The 18,429-nt window shown below is 39.8% G+C and overlaps 1 protein-coding gene and 1 pseudogene across 2 annotated transcripts in view; both read left to right on the top strand.

The window, feature by feature from the left end:
* ZNF407 (zinc finger protein 407) overlaps nt 1-18,429 on the top strand; it is an 823,527-nt gene that overhangs the window by 478,262 nt on the left and 326,836 nt on the right. The window lies entirely within an intron of this gene.
* Nucleotides 1,235-2,224, top strand: LOC141145919 (macrophage migration inhibitory factor pseudogene; annotated as a pseudogene).

The following is an 18,429-nucleotide window of genomic DNA, read 5'->3' as shown; positions in this document are numbered from 1 at the left end:
GGTGACTGCCAGGTGTTTTTTTTAACCCTAATGCATAGGATGCATTAAGGTGAAAATACACAAGAGTTTACAACCCCTTTAAGGCATTAAGGTGAAAAATTCCCTGGATTTAGAACTACTTGGTCACTGGCAAAATGTCCATATCAAAATATAGTCCAAACTACTGTACATCTATTACTACCCCAATGTCATTTATACCATTGTCTGATGCCGTAAATTCTCAGTGCAGACTGATAGGAAGTCATGTCATGTCCAGCATCAGTTTGGACCCAAACATGTTTGTACAAAGCCCAGCAGCAATCAGTCAACCACAGGTCTTAGCAGTGTATAAAATGGCAATGCCTATGACTTATCAAGGACTATATTTTGCAATTTATACATACACTATTTATACTGTAGAATATGAAGTATTGCGAAGACGGTGATTTTTAACCAATGTAATTTGTCACATTTTATTGTAATGTGAACCAAAGGCAGCAAACTAACAGTAGCCCCAAAAGATACATAATATATGGTTCTTGTGAATTTTTCATTCATTCTTTAATTGCTTTCCATCTGTTCTTAGATCCTAGGCTTATTTATACAGGCCCAGATTCATACTTTAGTACTTCCCAACTTTTCAGACAAGCGGGTGATGGGTTGGTAGGACGCAAGGTGGGCAGCTCTGGCTCTCATTGCAGACCTGCGGTGCCTCTCGCCCTCTAACCTGCTGTGAGTGAGTTTAACTGCGGGGGGAGCTGTGATGTTGGGGAGGATGTGATGACAAGGTATACGGTGTTGCAGAGGGGACTTTGATGTGAAATGATGGGGGGGGTATGTCATGTCAAGGGGAGTTGTGATGTGAAGGGGATTGGGAAGAGAACTGATGACTGGACCTCCATGAATTTTAATTCAGTACCCCTGGCTTAAAATGTATCTAAAACAAAAAGTTCATATATTTCAGCTTACTGATCATTAAGTGTGGTTGCTACATTTGTTTTAATTTTTAAGGTATTGTTTCTTTCATTTTCACCCAGTGATATAGCCAGTAACACACTTACTATCTTGGGGGCCTCGCTATATGGAAAAGCAGCAGTAAAACCACCCTTGAACAGTATCATTGTCAACTTGTTGAGAGGGTAGTTTTAGATGCACTTGCAAATTTTGATTTAGCTACTTAAAGCAGTTACAACAATAGTGTTGTATTTTTTTGCCATTTGGAATAATCGCTAACGATTTTAAATACCCCCTGACAGTGTTACATAGATTGTCTCAACCTTATAACTGTAAATTTGCTGAACAGTTTAGGCCTCATTCACACTGGCACTGTAAGACCTGCCTTTATATGCCTTAAAAGGGCATTTCTAAACACGTATACATGCAGGCAGTGATTTTTCAGTGGGACCATTCAAACTGAGTACTTACTGTATTTAGGTTTGATCGGTTTACACGTGTTTAGTGGAAAAATAATTCTGTGCGGCTCTCTGCTCTTCACCTCATCAGATCAGCTTCATGGAGACATCATGCCCACCTTCGAGCTCTTCACTAACGTGCCAAAGGATGCCATTCCTCAGGACCTGTTGTGAAATCTGACCGAGCAGCTGGCCAAGGCCATGGGCAGGCAAGCAGAACACATGAGCTTTGGTGGCTCCACAGAGTCTTGTGTTTTTTGTTCCCTTAAAAGTATTGGCAAGATTGTAGGTCTGCAGAACAAGACTTACATTAAGTTGCTGAGTAGTATACTAATCCGTCATCTGCATATCGCCCCTGACAGGGTTTACATCAGTTATTACGATTTGAATCCTGCTTATGTGGGCTGGAGCAATTGTACCTTTGTTTAGTTCTATCTCAGTCGGTGTCTCTGGCCAGATAAACCCACAACCACAGCAGACTGACAAAACTCATCTTTAATATATTCCCTGTTAAAAAAAAAAACTGCTTAATGAAATAAATAAAAACAAAATTCTCTGCTTTCAGGATCTGAACATGCGGCTAAACCCATGTAATTGTGGTTAAATTCTCCTAAATGTGGCTAAGCCTGCTTTAAAGCAGAAACATCTAAAGGAAAAAGTGATCTGGGAAGTATACAAGCCATTTATTCTTCCAGAAAACTTGTGATTGAGACCATATTCTGTTAAAGGAAGTTGAAAAATAACAGACTTGCTGGCCAAATCACTAGGTGAAAATAAAGGAAAAACATGCAGCTGCCACAATGGGTTTAAGGGACTGTTCCTACACTGAGCAGAAGTCAAGGTCAATGACAAGTGTTACCAAGATTGAGGGCTTCTTGGCCGCATAAAATATAATTGAAAGATTAATGAAAACGCTTTAATTTGTGTCTATTGCTTTGTTGCTTTTTTCACCTTACAGATTCTTTAAAACAGCTCTCCTGCACAGGGTAAGGTGTATTTTATGATAAATTATGGATCTTGTATTCCTTCTGTATATGACACGTAAAAAAAAAAAGAAGACCAGAGGGCATTATTTCCAAAAGCAGTACAGTTGTTCTTTTTGCTAGGTTATTGCCAAACTGTGTAAATAGTAGATTCATACAACTGAGATTAATGATGCTTGATGGCAGACTGGGAATTCTCCTCTTTTAAACCATGTTTCAGACCTGTAGTAAAACTGTTTGTTTATAAATGGTTATCCTAAGTAATATTGCTTATTTGCAACTTTTTAACCTGTTTAAAAATATATAATGCCAACTTTCCAGATCCTTTTTTCTCTGCTGCTCTGCAGTATATAGTAATGGAGTGCACTACATAATAAAAAAAAAACAATATTGTGGGTATTTCAGGAGGAGACATCACAGCAGTCTTCAAGCATCATAACTTATCTAGTTTGTCTATGCATGAAGATGTGACCTAAATAACCAGCAACAATTTTGTGGTTATGAGTTTTGATGTAGTTGGAGTCGGGAACAGGATTTGTTTTAAATGTTTACCCGTTCGGCAGCTACACATCCTGCCTCTCTACCACGCATTGTTTACCTGATGATTCGACGTAATGACTACATAACATAGAAGGTTCTCGGAGGAATTATTCATGATCACCTCGCCATTGCCAACAGTTTTTCCAAAAAACAGGGACTTTTATTTTTTACAAATACTGCTACTGTGCCACATTGACAAGTAGTTAGAATGTTGAAGGGCCTCCAGTCTCAAGACAAAATTCCCTACATAGACAAATGCTGCTAATATTAGTCACAAGTTGAAAAATAAAAGGTTTCCTATTCTAGCTCATTATGAAATACCTTAAAACAAAGCTGTTGCAGCGGTCTCTGCACACCGCTGTCACAGCTAACCTCTTTTCCAGAGCTTCTTCTGGGATTGCGGGCTCCGACGCTGTGGCCGAAGCCGCGATGACGTCACTCCCACGCATGCGCACAGGCTTGGAAGGGACGGCACCCGTGCGCCATTCCTTCAGAGCGCATGCACCAGTGATGTCACTGCCTGCATGCACTGGAAATATCTCCTAAACTGTACAGGTTTAGGAGATATTTTCAATACCTATAGGTAAGCCTTAATAAAGTTTGCAGAGGAAGTTACACCAAAACGTCATATTCCTGATATGTGCCTGCTGTACCATGTACTTGTATGAGAAAGTATCCTGTTCTCTTTGTATGCTTCCTTTAGGTGAAATATCTGGTGTTTCTGCCTGTACCTCTGTTTTCCTTTTAAAAACTGATTACACTATGCAGGAGAGCACACTGTGGTCAGTTCTCTAGCTATTCTGGGAACTCTGTGTGCTCTCCTCCAATGATCAGACTTGTCCTGACTCCCCCGCCCCCTGCTGCACAGCCATTTACTGGGAAGCTCAGTGTGCTGCAGCTTCTCCTCCCCCTGTCCAGCTCTTATGCAGCTGAGAACAGAGGGAATGTGAACACTTATAAAAATACATTATAAATACCTTTTTTATACTGGTACAAAATTGTTTTGCCATTTAATTCTATTTTAAACTGAATGGGTTGTTTTACAAGGTAATCGTTTACAATCACTTTAACTGTGGTCAAGGTATAGAAATAAATGTAAAAGTTGCTTGCTTTTGTGCATATCTGCCTCCATCTGAAGTTTTCTGCTAATGACAAAAGTGCAGCCTAAAATAAAATCAAGTACATTTGTGTTTCCTTCCCTCTAATTTTTGCATGTAATACGCTGTATAATGATAATGTAACCTACTGAGAGATATTTAACAAAGCATTCCGTTATGCTGGCAACAAACACCACTGTAACTGTGAATTTGTATAAGTAATGAAAAATTGCCCATTTGCTATTAAAGACACTTTATTATGGGAGAGGCCTCTATAGGTAGAACGTGCCTTGAGCTACTGCACATGCTTACAGCACACACACACGCATCCCTACACTATGAATAGTAGTCTCATTGCTCATAAGGAGGCACAGGCGGTAGGAAGGAGCAATCAGCCAATGCAAAGCAATAAAAGCTTCAGTTTTTTAAAATATCCCATTCTTTTATATTTTTTAGATGGCACACAATAGGCTTCTACATGTAGTTTTCTGCAATCCTATTTGCACCAATTATTTTCTGATGTTTTGTTTTAGTGACCTGTACGGAGGTAGTCTATGTAACTGCCAAGTCTGGGATTCAAACACAATTTTATCTGTTATTGACTGGTGCTAATTGTGTTAGGAGATCATACAATAACGTGCAATTTTGGTTTCCACTTATTGTGGTCAGGGGGACATAAAGTGAGCAGAATCTGTCTGATGCATTTTTTATTTTTGTTTTTTGTTTTTTTTGGAAGTGGGAAAGAATTCTAACATTTGTCATTCTGGTGAATTTTTATTTTATAGTTGCCCCAACAGTAGATAAGGGGCAATGTCCACAACAGTAAAAGCCTGCCAAAGGTCTCTAACCTTTCCAAGCTTAGCCTTGGAGTTCCACTTTAAAGGCTAAATTCTGCTTAAAAATTAATAATGAATGCATATGATTTTGCAGGTGAAAAAATGTGCATTTATTTATTTATTTACAGAAGCTTGAAAAGCCTTGCACCCATGATCAGCAGAGTGCAAGTTCAATATCAGGCTCCTGCACAGTCTTCCTGTTGCTTTGTGCCTGTATCCCTGTACTGGCTTTCTGTTACAAAGCTAGAGGAAGAATGAATGAACTATGAGCTTGCTCATCAGCGCATTCGTAGCCCATTCAAACTACAAGTACATTTGCCGCAGTGGAAGATGGTACTTGTAGTTTATTGTAGTTTATTGATTCACCGGAATCTGTGAATGAATGTCGTGGCTATGTGGGCAAAGCCCTGCACAGCCACATTTTTTAAAATGTGACAGCGGGTGCAGGGAGAGGAACCCCTGCCCGCTGTCATGGGAGGGTGAGAGAAGGCGAGCAAAGGGTTCTATAAAGTAATATGTTACCAACTTATCCTTTAACCTCTTCCTGCCAGCCGCATGCATATATGCGGCCTTTTGGCAGGTGAGCTTCAATGCAGAGGCCCTATGGAACCACTTCTCTGTGCTGCAAGCGCACGTCCTGCTCACTCCCAGCACAGTCACCAGTGGGGACTTTAAAGCTCCGAATGCATACTTGCAATCAGGAGCTTTCCAATCATGTGACCGCTGTGACAGCCAATCACAGCAGTCACATGACCCGAATGCCCGCCTCCCGGCATTTAGAAACCCTTATGCCCTGTACACACGATAGGATTTTCCGATGGAAAATGTGTGATAGGACCTTGTTGTCGGAAATTCCGACTGTGTGTAGGCTCCATCACACATTTTCCATCGGAATTTCCGACACACAAAACAAAAGAGAGGGGAGAAGCAGAGAGTTTCTCTAAAGAAGGTCAACAGAGAACACTATTGTCAATTACAAAACCAGCTTTATTAATTACCAAAAATTAAATAACCAATTATTATATCAAAGGTGAAAATATAAGCAATATGGACAGACGGTTATCACAAACCAATTAAAACATGGACAACGTTGTCACGGGGTATTAAAATCAAATGGGAGCCGCGGCTACACGCCCACTCATACACATCATACACTCTAGATATGGGGTATATTGAACTTGGGATAGTTCTGCACAATAGGTTAGCGATATTGGAAAATATTCCCAGTATAAATTTTCCAGTTGGGCAGGAACAGTCCTGTATCACTAGTTTGAAGGTGTCCTTGGAGACAGCATTTAAGGAAACATAGAAAAAACTGACATACGTCAGATTTGTCTGACGACGGATACAGTGCGGTTAGTGAGATCCTTATACCTTACTCAGCACTTCAACCACACGTATGTCAGTTTTTTCTATGTTTCCTTAAATGCTGTCTCCAAGGACATTTACCCTGCTACCTATGTAGATATTTGTACAACTAATCTTTCTGCAACCTGGAAAGCACTTGCAATCTACTCATCAGCTGTGGTCTAAGCAATCACTGAGTGCAATGATCCTTTGAGAGATCGCTCCATCTATGGTCCAACTCTATGCCTCTTTGATTTGTCAGATCACCCACCCATTCACAACACCTTCAAACTAGTGATACAGGACTGTTCCTGCCCAACTGGAAAATTTATACTGGGAATATTTTCCAATATCGCTAACCTATTGTGCAGAACTATCCTAAGTTCAATATACCCCATATCTAGAGTGTATGATGTGTATGAGTGGGCGTGTAGCCGCGGCTCCCATTTGATTTTAATACCCTCTGTGACAACGTTGTCCATGTTTTAATTGGTTTGTGATAACCGTCTGTCCATATTGCTTATATTTTCACCTTTGATATAATAATTGGTTATTTAATTTTTGGTAATTAATAAAGCTGGTTTTGTAATTGACAATAGTGTTCTCTGATGACCTTCTTTAGAGAAACTCTCTGCTTCTCCCCTCTCTTTTGCAATATGTTTATAAGGCCAACTTGAACTGCATCCAGGCTTTTCGTCTGTATGATAGGTCTATACTTACCCGCTGAAACTAGCCATTACTGCTAATACTTATTGGTTGATCCGGGCAAAAATCCCTGTTTTTTTGTTCCGACACACAAAGTTTGAGAGCAGGCTATAAAATTTTCCGACAACAAAATCCGTTGTCGGAAATTCCGATGGTGTGTACACAAATCCGACGCACAAAGTGCCACGCATGCTCAGAATAAATTAAGAAACTAAAGCTATTGGCTACTGCCCCGTTTATAGTCCCGACGTACGTGTTTTACGTCACCACGTTCAGAACGATCGGATTTTCCGACAACTTTGTGTGACTGTGTGTATGCAAGACAAGTTTGAGCCAACATCCGTCGGAAAAAATCCATGGATTTTGTTGTCGGAATGTCCGATCAATGTCCGCCATGTGTACAGGGCATTAAAGGGTTGAGAGGAGGCGGCAGGAAGGGGTTAAATATGGCAGAGAAAATAAATACTTTACAGCAAATATATTCTGGTTATACAATGTTAGAAAGGTAAGCTTGGACTTTTTATAACAGTCGTTCAGGGGCATCTGAAAATCAGCATTGCTCGACCACAGGCTGTTATGTGCCTCCATCCTAAACACTCAGTATCGTGGTGTTTTTAAATATGTGAAGTAAAACAATTATTACAACTAATTAGTACCAAGCTAAAGAGCCTCTTAATTTAAGCACGGAATTACGAATACACAAATATTGAATTAGGTTCTGAAAAAATCTTAATTAGGCATATTTCATGTTAATTAAAGTCTAGTACACAGTATTTGATGTTGCTAAATTGAACAACTTTTTAATGTGAGCGGCACATTTATGCATCGAGTTTTTAGTACCAAACAGATTACTTTTCTATTAATACCATGTGTTGGATGACAATTTACACCATGTGAGGCAATTAGCTGTGGTAATAAAGAACAACCAAAGATCATCCTTTGACGATGCCTTAAGCTTTGCTTATGTTGTGCGTAATTTTTTTTATTTTACAGAATGTTTTATATAAAACATCTTTGATTATCATCATAAAAAAAGAAAATTGATTGGCCCTCCTGAATGTTAGAGATATTAATCAGCACTGTGTGTGGGGCTGCAAAGCTGATATTTAAGAAATTGCTCTTTAAACTACAGACTGTCAGTCCTTAGAAATAGTCATGAAATGGCCTATTTATGTAATCAGATCCTGAGCTGGGAAGAAGCTGTCAGGCACATTCTTGTTGTGTAAGCAGCAGGCAAACTGCTCTTTATCTGACAGCCAGTGTGTAAATCTGTCCATGCAAAGAACCCAGATGTTTAGTTTTGCTTCTAGTCGCTGTAATAATCTGCTTATTTTCTCCTGTTCGAGTGATGACATCACTTAGCAGAATGCACAACAGACAGCAGGCCCAGATAAGGCCGTGTTGCAGTCAGTCACTTTGTGATTGGCAGGCAGATTAATAGAATTTTATAGAAGGTTTGCTTCTAGCAAAATTGTAGCCATGATCTTAATACTGGAACAGATAGAGGTGTGTATTTGAGTGTGTGGGGTGTATATATCTATATACACACACACAAGTGTTACTGTGTACAGCAATAGGTGTATTGCCGCCTATTATTTGGCTACTCTACTAACATTGCAGTATTTAGACGTGCAGAAAGCTACCCCACACCTACAACAAACTATACCACTTAGGGTATCTAGTAACACTGAAACAGCTGAGGTAAATTTGATGTGATGTATTTTATTTATTTTGTACATTTTATTTGAAATGTATTGGTAGTTATGACACTAAGCCATATAATATCGTAATTGGGCATTATGGATATGAACAGAGGAACATCTAACTGGCACCATCATCCCTTATTGATCAAAATACTAGCGGGAGAGTTTAAGGGTGGAATTTTATAGGTGCAAAGCCGTTATTACACATGCTACTGTTAAAATGACATATTTATAGTTAAAAATGAAAAAGCATTGATACATGAATTTGACCATATAATGGCGTACACTAGCTAAAGATAAGATCCCTTCACATTCATTCTTCTACATGTTTTGCCATCCTGGCTTCTTCAGGTAGTACATGTAAGGGATACTTCCTGAAGAAGCCAGGATGGAGTAACATGTAGAAGAATAAATGTAAAGGGATCTTATTTTTATCTGGTGTACGCCATTATATTGTCAAATTCATGCATCACTGTTTTTAATGAATTTTGTAAATAAAAATATGACATTTTAAGAGTAGCATGTGTAAACTCTCCCACTAGTACTAAGATAGAAGTCATCTGTTATGATCTTTTTAGGTGCCATTATCACACAAAAAATGCATCATGATAACGGTATATGTGATTTAATGTAATCCAATTTTATAATAGAAGTATTCTGTATATGCTACTAACATTGGCAGCGATGCTTCAGCATCAGAATTCAATATTCTTGTAGTCATTTAACCACTTCGTATCCAGGCCAATTCTGACACTTCGCTCCTACATGTAAAAATCATCATTTTTTTGCTAGAAAATTACATAGAACCCCCAAACATTATATATGTTTTTTTTAGCAAAGACCCTAGAGAATACAATGGCGGTCATTGCAACTTTTTATCTCGCACGGTATTTGCGCAGCAATTTTTCGAACGCATTTTTTTGTAAAAAAGCAGTTTCATGCTTTAAAAAAAAAACAAAAACAAAACAGCCCAATTATTTTGCATAGTGTGAAAGAAGTTATGCCAAGTAAATGGATACCTAACATGTCACACTTCAAAATTGCACACGCTCGTGGAATGGCGCCAAACTTCGGTACTTAAAAATCCCCATAGTCGACGCATTAAAAATTTTTACTGGTTACATGTTTTAAGTTACAGAGGAGGTCTAGGGCTAGAATTATTGCTATCGCTCTAACGTTCGCGGCGACACCTCACATGTGTGGTTTGAACACTGTTTTTATATGTGGGCGGGACTTACGTATGCGTTCGCTTCTGCGTGCGAGCACACGGGAACAGGGGCACTTTATTTTATTTTTTTTTTATTGTTAATTTTACGTAAAAATGTTTATTTTGACAGTTTTAAAAAACAAAAAAAAATTTGATCACTTTTATTCCTATTACAAGGAATGTAAACATCCCTTGTAATAGGAATATGACATGACAGGACCTCTTTACAGTGAGATATGGGGTCACTAAGACCCCACATCTCACCTCTAGGCTGGGAAGCCTAAAAAAAAAAAAACGATCATGGCTTCCCAGCCGAGGCGGCGCCATTTTTTTGAAAGCAGAGGTCGGGCGCAATGTTATGACCAATGTTATGGCCTCCAACAATCATAGAGACTCCAGCGACCATCTGGTCTGCCGGAAATCTCTATGCTCAACATCCGGGGCCGGCGGATCTGTTCTCCGACTCGCCGATCGCAGCGTTGAGTCAGTAGAAGCACCGGAGGGTGGCGGGAGGGGGGGAGTCCCCTTCCGCCACCCATAAGAACGATCAGTCGGCGAAACAGCCCCTATGATCCTTCTTATGGTGTAGGGAATCACTGGCTGACAATGCCGATATCTGAATGATGCCTGTAGCTACAGGCATCATTCAGATATACCACCACAAAGCCAAGGACGTCCTATGACGGCCTGCCGACGGCAAGTGGTTAAAGTGATTGTAAACCTCAGACATGAAATTTGAACAAAGCATATCCTCTATAGTGTGTACTTGTCTCAATCTAGAGCACTAAGTGTCATTTCTGATCTGATTTTCCTGCCACTAAAAGAAAAATGGTGACAGAGGAGGGAGCTCCAGCTGAATGACAGCCTCAACTCTTTTTCTTTCTGCTGTGTCCCTTCTCTTCAATCCGCTCCCAGGGCTTTCCGCACTAAGGTAACTTCAGCTCTCTGCCCCCTGCTTTTCAGAGCTGACAGATCCTGTGTAAATTCTGCACTGTAAATGGACGTAGGGGGGAAATGGCTGTAGATAAATGGGTACAATTGATGTAGGAGAATTTGTTTTATCTCTGTGTATCACCTGAGTCCAGTCACTTCACTGGGTATATGTAAAGGTTTACAACCACTTTAAAACAGACCCAAACCTGCTTTTTAACCACTTCAGCCCCAAAAGAATTTACCCCCTTCCCCCTTCCGTTTTTTTGCAATATGGCACTGCTTGGCTTTAACTGACAATTGTGTGGTCGTACGACACCGTATCCAAACAAAATTGACGTCCTTTTTCCCCCCACAAATAGAGCTTTCTTTTGGTGGTATTTGTTCACCTCTGCGCTGTTTATTTGTTGCGCTATAAACAAAATAAGAGCGATAATTTTGAAAAAAAAACCTATTTTTTACTTTTTGCTATAATAAATATCCCTAAATTTAAAAAAAAAAAAATGTCTTCATTAGTTTAAGCCGATATATATTTTTCTACACGTTTTTGGTAAAAAAAAATCACAATAAGCATATATTGATTGGTTTGTGCAAAAGTTATAGTGTCTACAAAATAGGGGATAGATTTATGGCATTTTTATTATTTTTAATTTTTTTTTCTAGTAATCTGCGATTTTTATCAGGATTGCGGCAGACAGATCGGACACTTTAGACACTTTTTTGGGACCACTGACATTTATACAGCGATCAGAGCTAAAAATAGCCACTGATTATTGTATAAATGTCACTGGCAGGGAAGGGGTTAACACTAGGGGCGATCAAGGGGTTAAATGTGTTCTAACCATGGGGGGGGGGGGGGACTGCCTGGGGAAGGAGACCGATCAGTGTTTATATATACTAGGAAAACACGATCTGTCTCCTCTCCCCTGCCAGAAAGTGGATTTGTGTGTTTACACACAGATCCTCGTTCTGGCTCTGTTAGGAGTGATCGCGCATGCCTGGCGGACATCGCGGCCGCTGGGCACGCGCATTGGCTCCTCAGTAAAGTGGTGCCCCCTATACTCCTTAAAGCAGCCGCCGTACAGCTATGGCGATTTCTGCAGGGGACCCATTCTGCCGCTGTCAAGTGACGGCGGACAGTCGGCAAACAGTTTATCTATCTCTATCTGTCTCCCATACCCTTTATGCTCATGGTCCTAAAGTAACAGTAACAGCCGTCCAAAATACTTCCTTTAAGCAGGATCTGGCTTTTTTGGATTACGGATGCTTGCCTTCTTTTTTGTCACAGGCGTGGAGTGAGATCTGTGTCAGGAAAATAATCAGTGCATTGGCAGCGCAATATGCCAGTTCTGTGACCAAGTAGAAACTGGTAACCTGAGGGAGTCTAATCTTGCTCTCACTGATGTGATATTTTTTTAAATTAAAAGCTTAAAACGAGTTTAAGGTTCACTTTACCTGTGTTAAATAAAAACGTGCTGCTTAGCTTAGTAGCTCAAAGAGGAAGGCACATTGATAACACTCACAGACTCATATCCCATAGATGCCTCCAAAGCTGTAAAGGTTCTTATAGATAGCAGATGATTGTTGTGCGATGTTTGTTGTTGTTTTCTAATATTTAATGACCATAATGTTTTCAGACCTTCAAATGCATGCACAAACAACACCCCAGCCAGGTATACTTTTTTTTATTCTTTATTATTATTAACATGGAGTTAAAGAGTGTTACCAGTTTACTATATTTTTATATAGATTTAATATCTCTCAGATATGATTTGGGTTAAATGAGTGTTCTTTGACCCTGAGTGAAAGCTTTTACACAATAACAAAAAAATGTATTGGTATATAGTAAAGTAGGCCTAGACTAATACACACAATCTATCTTTTTGTACAGGGAAAGGGTAAAAATTATGGATTACATGAAGGAATACATAGTATATTCCTTAAAACATTAATCTACAAACAGTAGGACATAAAAGACATGAGACAAACATATTTAGTTACAAGTACAAGGCAGACATTTCCCATAATGCTATGATCCACAAAGGTTCCATTCGGGTGACTGCTCCACCAGAGAGTGTGTGTTTCCCTCCCATCTAGTCTGTGTATATCATTACAGGCTGATGCCTCATTGGTTGGCATGGCGTGGCTCTGATTGGTGGGCCTCTCTAATCCTGGGTAAGGACTGGCTGCATCTCCAATCCCTATACTTTGCATAAGTCAGCCCCCTTTAATGCAAATCCTTGTCCCAGACTGTTTGAGCAGGAAACTTAACCTTGTAAGTAGATTACATTTTCAGGGAAATGAAGTATACTTGACGGACTGGCCACGGCCTCTCATTGCATATTCAAACATGGGATCCTATGAAGTGAGTATGTGTAGAACAATGAGGTTTGGGTCCCATTGTTTGATACACAAGCTTAGGCACCGCATTTTCTGTCTAACAGACACTTCTGTGAAGCTATGTTGCACACCCTACATAGATACCAGCTAAATTAAATATATTCATGATTACAATATTTTACAGCTATTAACGGAGATTTCACATGAACTCAAGAGGCTTCTGTGCAGTGACTCAAATATGTAGATTGGGAACATATACTGTATGTCTATGGACACATTTGGTGAAGTGATCAAAAGTTTGTCTGCTGCAGCTACAAGAACCACATGACACATACTTTCTAGGTAAAGGATATGTAGAAAGACATTTGACACAGCATTAATATCCCAAGTGCAGCACAACTATGACTTGGCAAGGAAGAAGAAGCACAAGGAGCCAATCAGTTTTGTTTTGGTGCACATGTGCCAACAAGGAGCAAGCTAATAGGAGGGAGAGCACAGTGAAAGAAAGAAGTGGTCATCAGTATGCAACTAGTCCTTTCACTGTCCAGTCACAAGCAAGAGACAAGACCTGAAAGTGTCACTTAAAGAGAACCTGTTCAGGGCAAAGTGATAGTATCTACTAAGAGCCCACTTCTCCAGCAAGGTATACTCACTAAATACACGCTGCTACACCGCACCTTCCAACCCATCAGACTGAGCACTAGTGTCGGATCTTACATGGATGAATGGCACTGTCATATGGTGGAGTGGGAAGGTAGTGAAGCAGTGGGGATCGGGGAGTATAACTTGTGTGGGGGGGAAAGTACAGTGTCTCTTTAACTGCAAAAATCAGGTCTCCTGCACCAGACAAAGCTGTGCTCTTTAGCAGGCTTGTATACGTTGTAGGATTGAATGAACAGAAATGGACATCCTTTGCAGGTAAAACAGGTCCTTTAACTGTATTTCATCAGTGTATATAGCTATTTGCCTGAAGTTAAGCTTTAATAACAGAAAAAAAATCCTTAGGCCTGACTTTTGAAATAAAGGTGTTTAAAATAGTTGTAAGTCCATACAAAAGTGTACAGTCCTTCGTTGTGCATCATTTTTGAAAATCGTTGTACAATCAGTAGATTAAAAGGCTCATGAATGCACCCCTTCCTCTGATGCTTTGTGTTGTAGTATGAACAGATTTTAAAAGGGCAATACTAGCAGGTGCTGCATTGCAAAACAGCAAGACCTTTTACACAGAAGAATTTGTATGTTTCAAGGCTACGCTGAAAAAATTCACATCATCCTGCACAAGAATAAATATGCATCCCAGAATGGAGAACATTAGATTTTAGAGACAAACATATTTGGTTAGCTGGATGCTTGTGTAAAACTCTTTTATTTGGCCTGTGGAGTTCATAAAAATGTTTTCTTTAACCCAAATGCTGTCCTCTAATATGTAGACTGGCAGCTCGACTTCCATCCAACAAAACCAAAGCATAGTCACTACTTACTGTACTCCTAAAAAGGAGCTCCAGGTGCTGCCTCTGGATTTCACTAACTTCCATATCCCTCTCAAGTTAAACTGAACGGTTCATGAGAATTCAAAATATCTTTTCATACCATTTTTTGTTCTTAGAGTTCCCAGGCCATAATTTGGTGCTGTAGGATGATATTTCCCCCTTGTGTATGTTATGGGAATGCTGCTTCCTAGGGTACGTGTTACCTGGCAGACAACAGGCATTGTATGGGCACAGACACTACTATCGAGCTGCCAATTTCAAACCAAAATCTAGGCCAGTACCAGTGTGTATTATAGAGCACTGTCACAGGCTGGCTAGAGTCTGTTTTATCTGATGCCACCAGCAGGTTAGAGCACTATTACAATGGAAAGTCAAGTAGGAGACAGGATAACTTCTCTCTAGACCTCCCAACATACATGTGTAGAAATGCTAGGGACAATTTAAGATGGCAGTGGACAAGAGCAGATTTACAGATTTTTTTTTTTTCTTTTTACATATTAGTAATGTACAATTTGATCACTCTAGCATCCATTTTAATACATACAGAACTGGTTTATCTCAGGAGGTGGAGGAAAACCATAGTGAATGTATGAAAAAAGACCCTCATGGCCAGTCTTTTTTTCACCTAAGATCTATAAGATGGGGATATCTGCCTCATCTAGCTGGTGCCCATAGTCATGAGGTTTTCATCCACTCTGAGACTATTTGGGTCAGGCAACCATCATCTTATATCTGTGGGCTTCTTTAAAGTTGCAGTTTATGGATGGTCACAGACTTTAAAATGGACTTACCACAAAGCAAGGACAGTTTATTAGCTTAAATGTGTTATGTTATATGCTTACTTGCTTGCTTTTAGGTAGTATGTGTTTAAATATACACTATATTATTAAAAGTATTGGGATGCCTGCCTTTACATGCACATGAACTTTAATGGAATCCCACTCTTAGTCCATAGGGTTCAATATTGAGTTGGGCCAACCTTTGCAGCTATAACAGCTTCAACGCTTCTGGGAAGGCTGTCCACAATGTTTAGAAGTGTGTCTATGGGAATGTTTGACCATTCTTCCAAAAGCACATTTGTGAGTTCGGGCACGGATGTTGGGCGAGAAGGCTTGTCTCACAGTCTCTCCACTGTAATTCATCCCAAAGGTGTTCCATCAGGTTGAGGTCAGGTCTCTGTGTAGGCCAGTCAAGTTCCTCCACCCCAAACTTGCTCATCCATGTCTTTATGGACCTTGTTTTGTGCACTGGTCCAAATCATTTGGTGGAGGGGGGTTTATGGTGTGGGATTTTTTTCAGGGGTTGGGCTTGGCCCCTTAGTTCCAGTGAAGGGAACACTTAAGGCGCCAGCATACCAAGACATTTTGTACAACTTTATGGGTGCAAAGGGTGAGCCAACTCAATATTGAACCCTACGGACGAAGACTGGGATACCATTAAAGTTCGTGTAAAGGCGGGCGTCCCACTACTTTTGAAAATATAGTGTATATCCTTATGTTGGCACACAATGCAAAGTGTTCTTCAGATTGTAGAAAGATCACTTACGTAATCCTAGAATTCATACAAGTTGTTTTTCTAAAACTCATATATGTTTTCACATAAATTAAGATAGATTTTTTTTTTCCTTTCAGAAATGAATTAACTGTATTTTACCCGAAGCTGCCAAAAATGATCCATACTATTAGTATTGCAACAGTTATTGAGCTTAGCTGCGGGGACTATATAGGAAGATGGAGTGTTCAATATGGTTAAATGTAAATTCATATTATTAAGCTTAAATGAAGGCTATACATGTCGTGACTAACAGACCATGTTACTTGCTTTTGTGCAGGAATGGAACGAAATGGTAGAAAAAAATAATACAATTTAAATATAAAAATATACAAATCAAGCAAGTATCTCAAGAACTTGTTAAAGGGAAATTTGCAACTTTTCCAATTCAGAGCAAAGTAACAGGTTCTTTTGAAAGCTTACCCTCTCCCCATCCACTAATTCTCGTCTTTGCCATGCTACCCCATCATTCCATTTATCTGTTGGAGCCATGGGTTTAAATGCTATGGCTTTTTCTTGGTCAGTGTCAGTCCCCATTGCGATAGTCCTCCAGCTTGGCATCTTTGCACCTTTCAGTACACCAGTGTGTGTGGGTAGGGTACACACATGCATGTACACACACCACTTATATAGATTATATATATATATATATATATATATATATATATATATATATATATATATATATATATATATATATAGTGTGTGTGTGTGTACACACAATGCAGGTGCATGTGCTTACATTTACATGTAATTTATGTATGTACGGGATTTCAGTTTGAACAGTATACTTTCAGAGAAAGATTTCCTTCAAAATTCCTGTCACATTTACAACTGCAATAGTGCGCAATACTGTCACATAAATAATAGATGTTAAACATTTTTAGATGAGTTGAACGCTTATTTTTAAGTGATGATTAGTGACTTCGACATGACATTTGACACACTCAAAGCCGTAGCTTTGCAGCACGTTGTATTGCTCACAATGCGGTGACTTTTTGACACCCGTAAATGCGTTGTATGCTTTGGCACTGCCAAGACCCTTTCTGCCAGCTCTGTGATGAATCACAAAGTTTCTTCACCCACATATACTTTGTGTTAACCTCCTTGAATACCTTCGTATTATTGTTAATAAGACCATTATGTTTCTAAACCTTTTTACTGTAATTGTATTTTTTTTTCCTGCTGACTTAATGGATCAAACATTAATACTTAGCAAAGAGGTGGGTTTTTACTCAACACTGTAACTGGAAATTTTAGTCATAACTGTGATTAATCTGATCGAGCTGCATCTCTAAACCTCCTGGATATCTTAAAAGGATTTTATTTAATACTGGAGCTCGGAAAAAAAAAAAGAAATAACTGGAGTCACTGTTCAAGAACTGGCTCAAGTAGAAAAAAAAATGGATGTTAATTGGAATTCTGTTAGTTACTTGGCAGTTGCTGAAAACATATCTATCGCCCACTTCCCCCCCATTTCCATTAATGTTCGCCACTTATACTTTGCACATGTTCCTCCACCAGAGTACACTCACATGCTAGCGTTTTGTTCTGAATAGGCTTATGCACATGGAAAAAATAGACAAAAGGAATCACTTTCACCTGTCAGTGCCTATGTTTGAGTTCAGATTTAGGATCCCTTGATCTAAGGGGGAAAAGGAGCCCTGACTGCTGGATTTATGGAAGAGTAGTTGGTGCCATTATCAGTGCAGCTCTATATTTATTATTACACCCTTCAGTGTTTGTTTTTTAAATGCAAACAGTGTAAATATCTGAATTTGAATTGGTGATAATATCCTGCAATCCCCGCAAAGCAGAACTCAGACTGGGAGGGGCAGAAGCCGTGAAATGAGCCAATTGGTTCACACACTGAAAGCTGAGAAAATCGCAGAGTATCAGTCTACTGCTTTTTCTTTCAGGTGGGTTCACACTGGTGCGAATTGGATGCGGGTTTCTCCGCATCTGATTTGCATAGCAGGAGATTGTGACTGACTCTCTATGGAGTCGGTTCACACATCTCCGCAGCGGCTCTGGTGTGAATTGCACAGGAGTCCTGTGCGTCTTTTGGTTAGCTTCAGGTCCGAATTCAGTGAAAAATTTGGGCTGAAATCGGACCTGAAACGGTGAATGGAGACGCACCGGACTCCTGCTGTGAGCCCGGAGCGTTCTGCGGTGTGGACCCAGCCTCACTGTCCAGTCACTGTCTGGGGGAGGTACAAGACCTGTAAGCGTTTACTTCAGCAGAGAACAATCAGGTCTCCTCCCCTGCCCAACAGGGTTGTGGAAGTCATAAGACCTGATGAACAGAA

This window comes from Aquarana catesbeiana, linkage group LG05 (assembly GCF_042186555.1).
Source record: "Aquarana catesbeiana isolate 2022-GZ linkage group LG05, ASM4218655v1, whole genome shotgun sequence".
Classification (NCBI taxonomy): domain Eukaryota; kingdom Metazoa; phylum Chordata; class Amphibia; order Anura; family Ranidae; genus Aquarana; species Aquarana catesbeiana.
The sequence above is the reverse complement of the archived record's forward strand: the minus strand, read 5'-3'. Positions and strand labels throughout refer to the sequence as shown.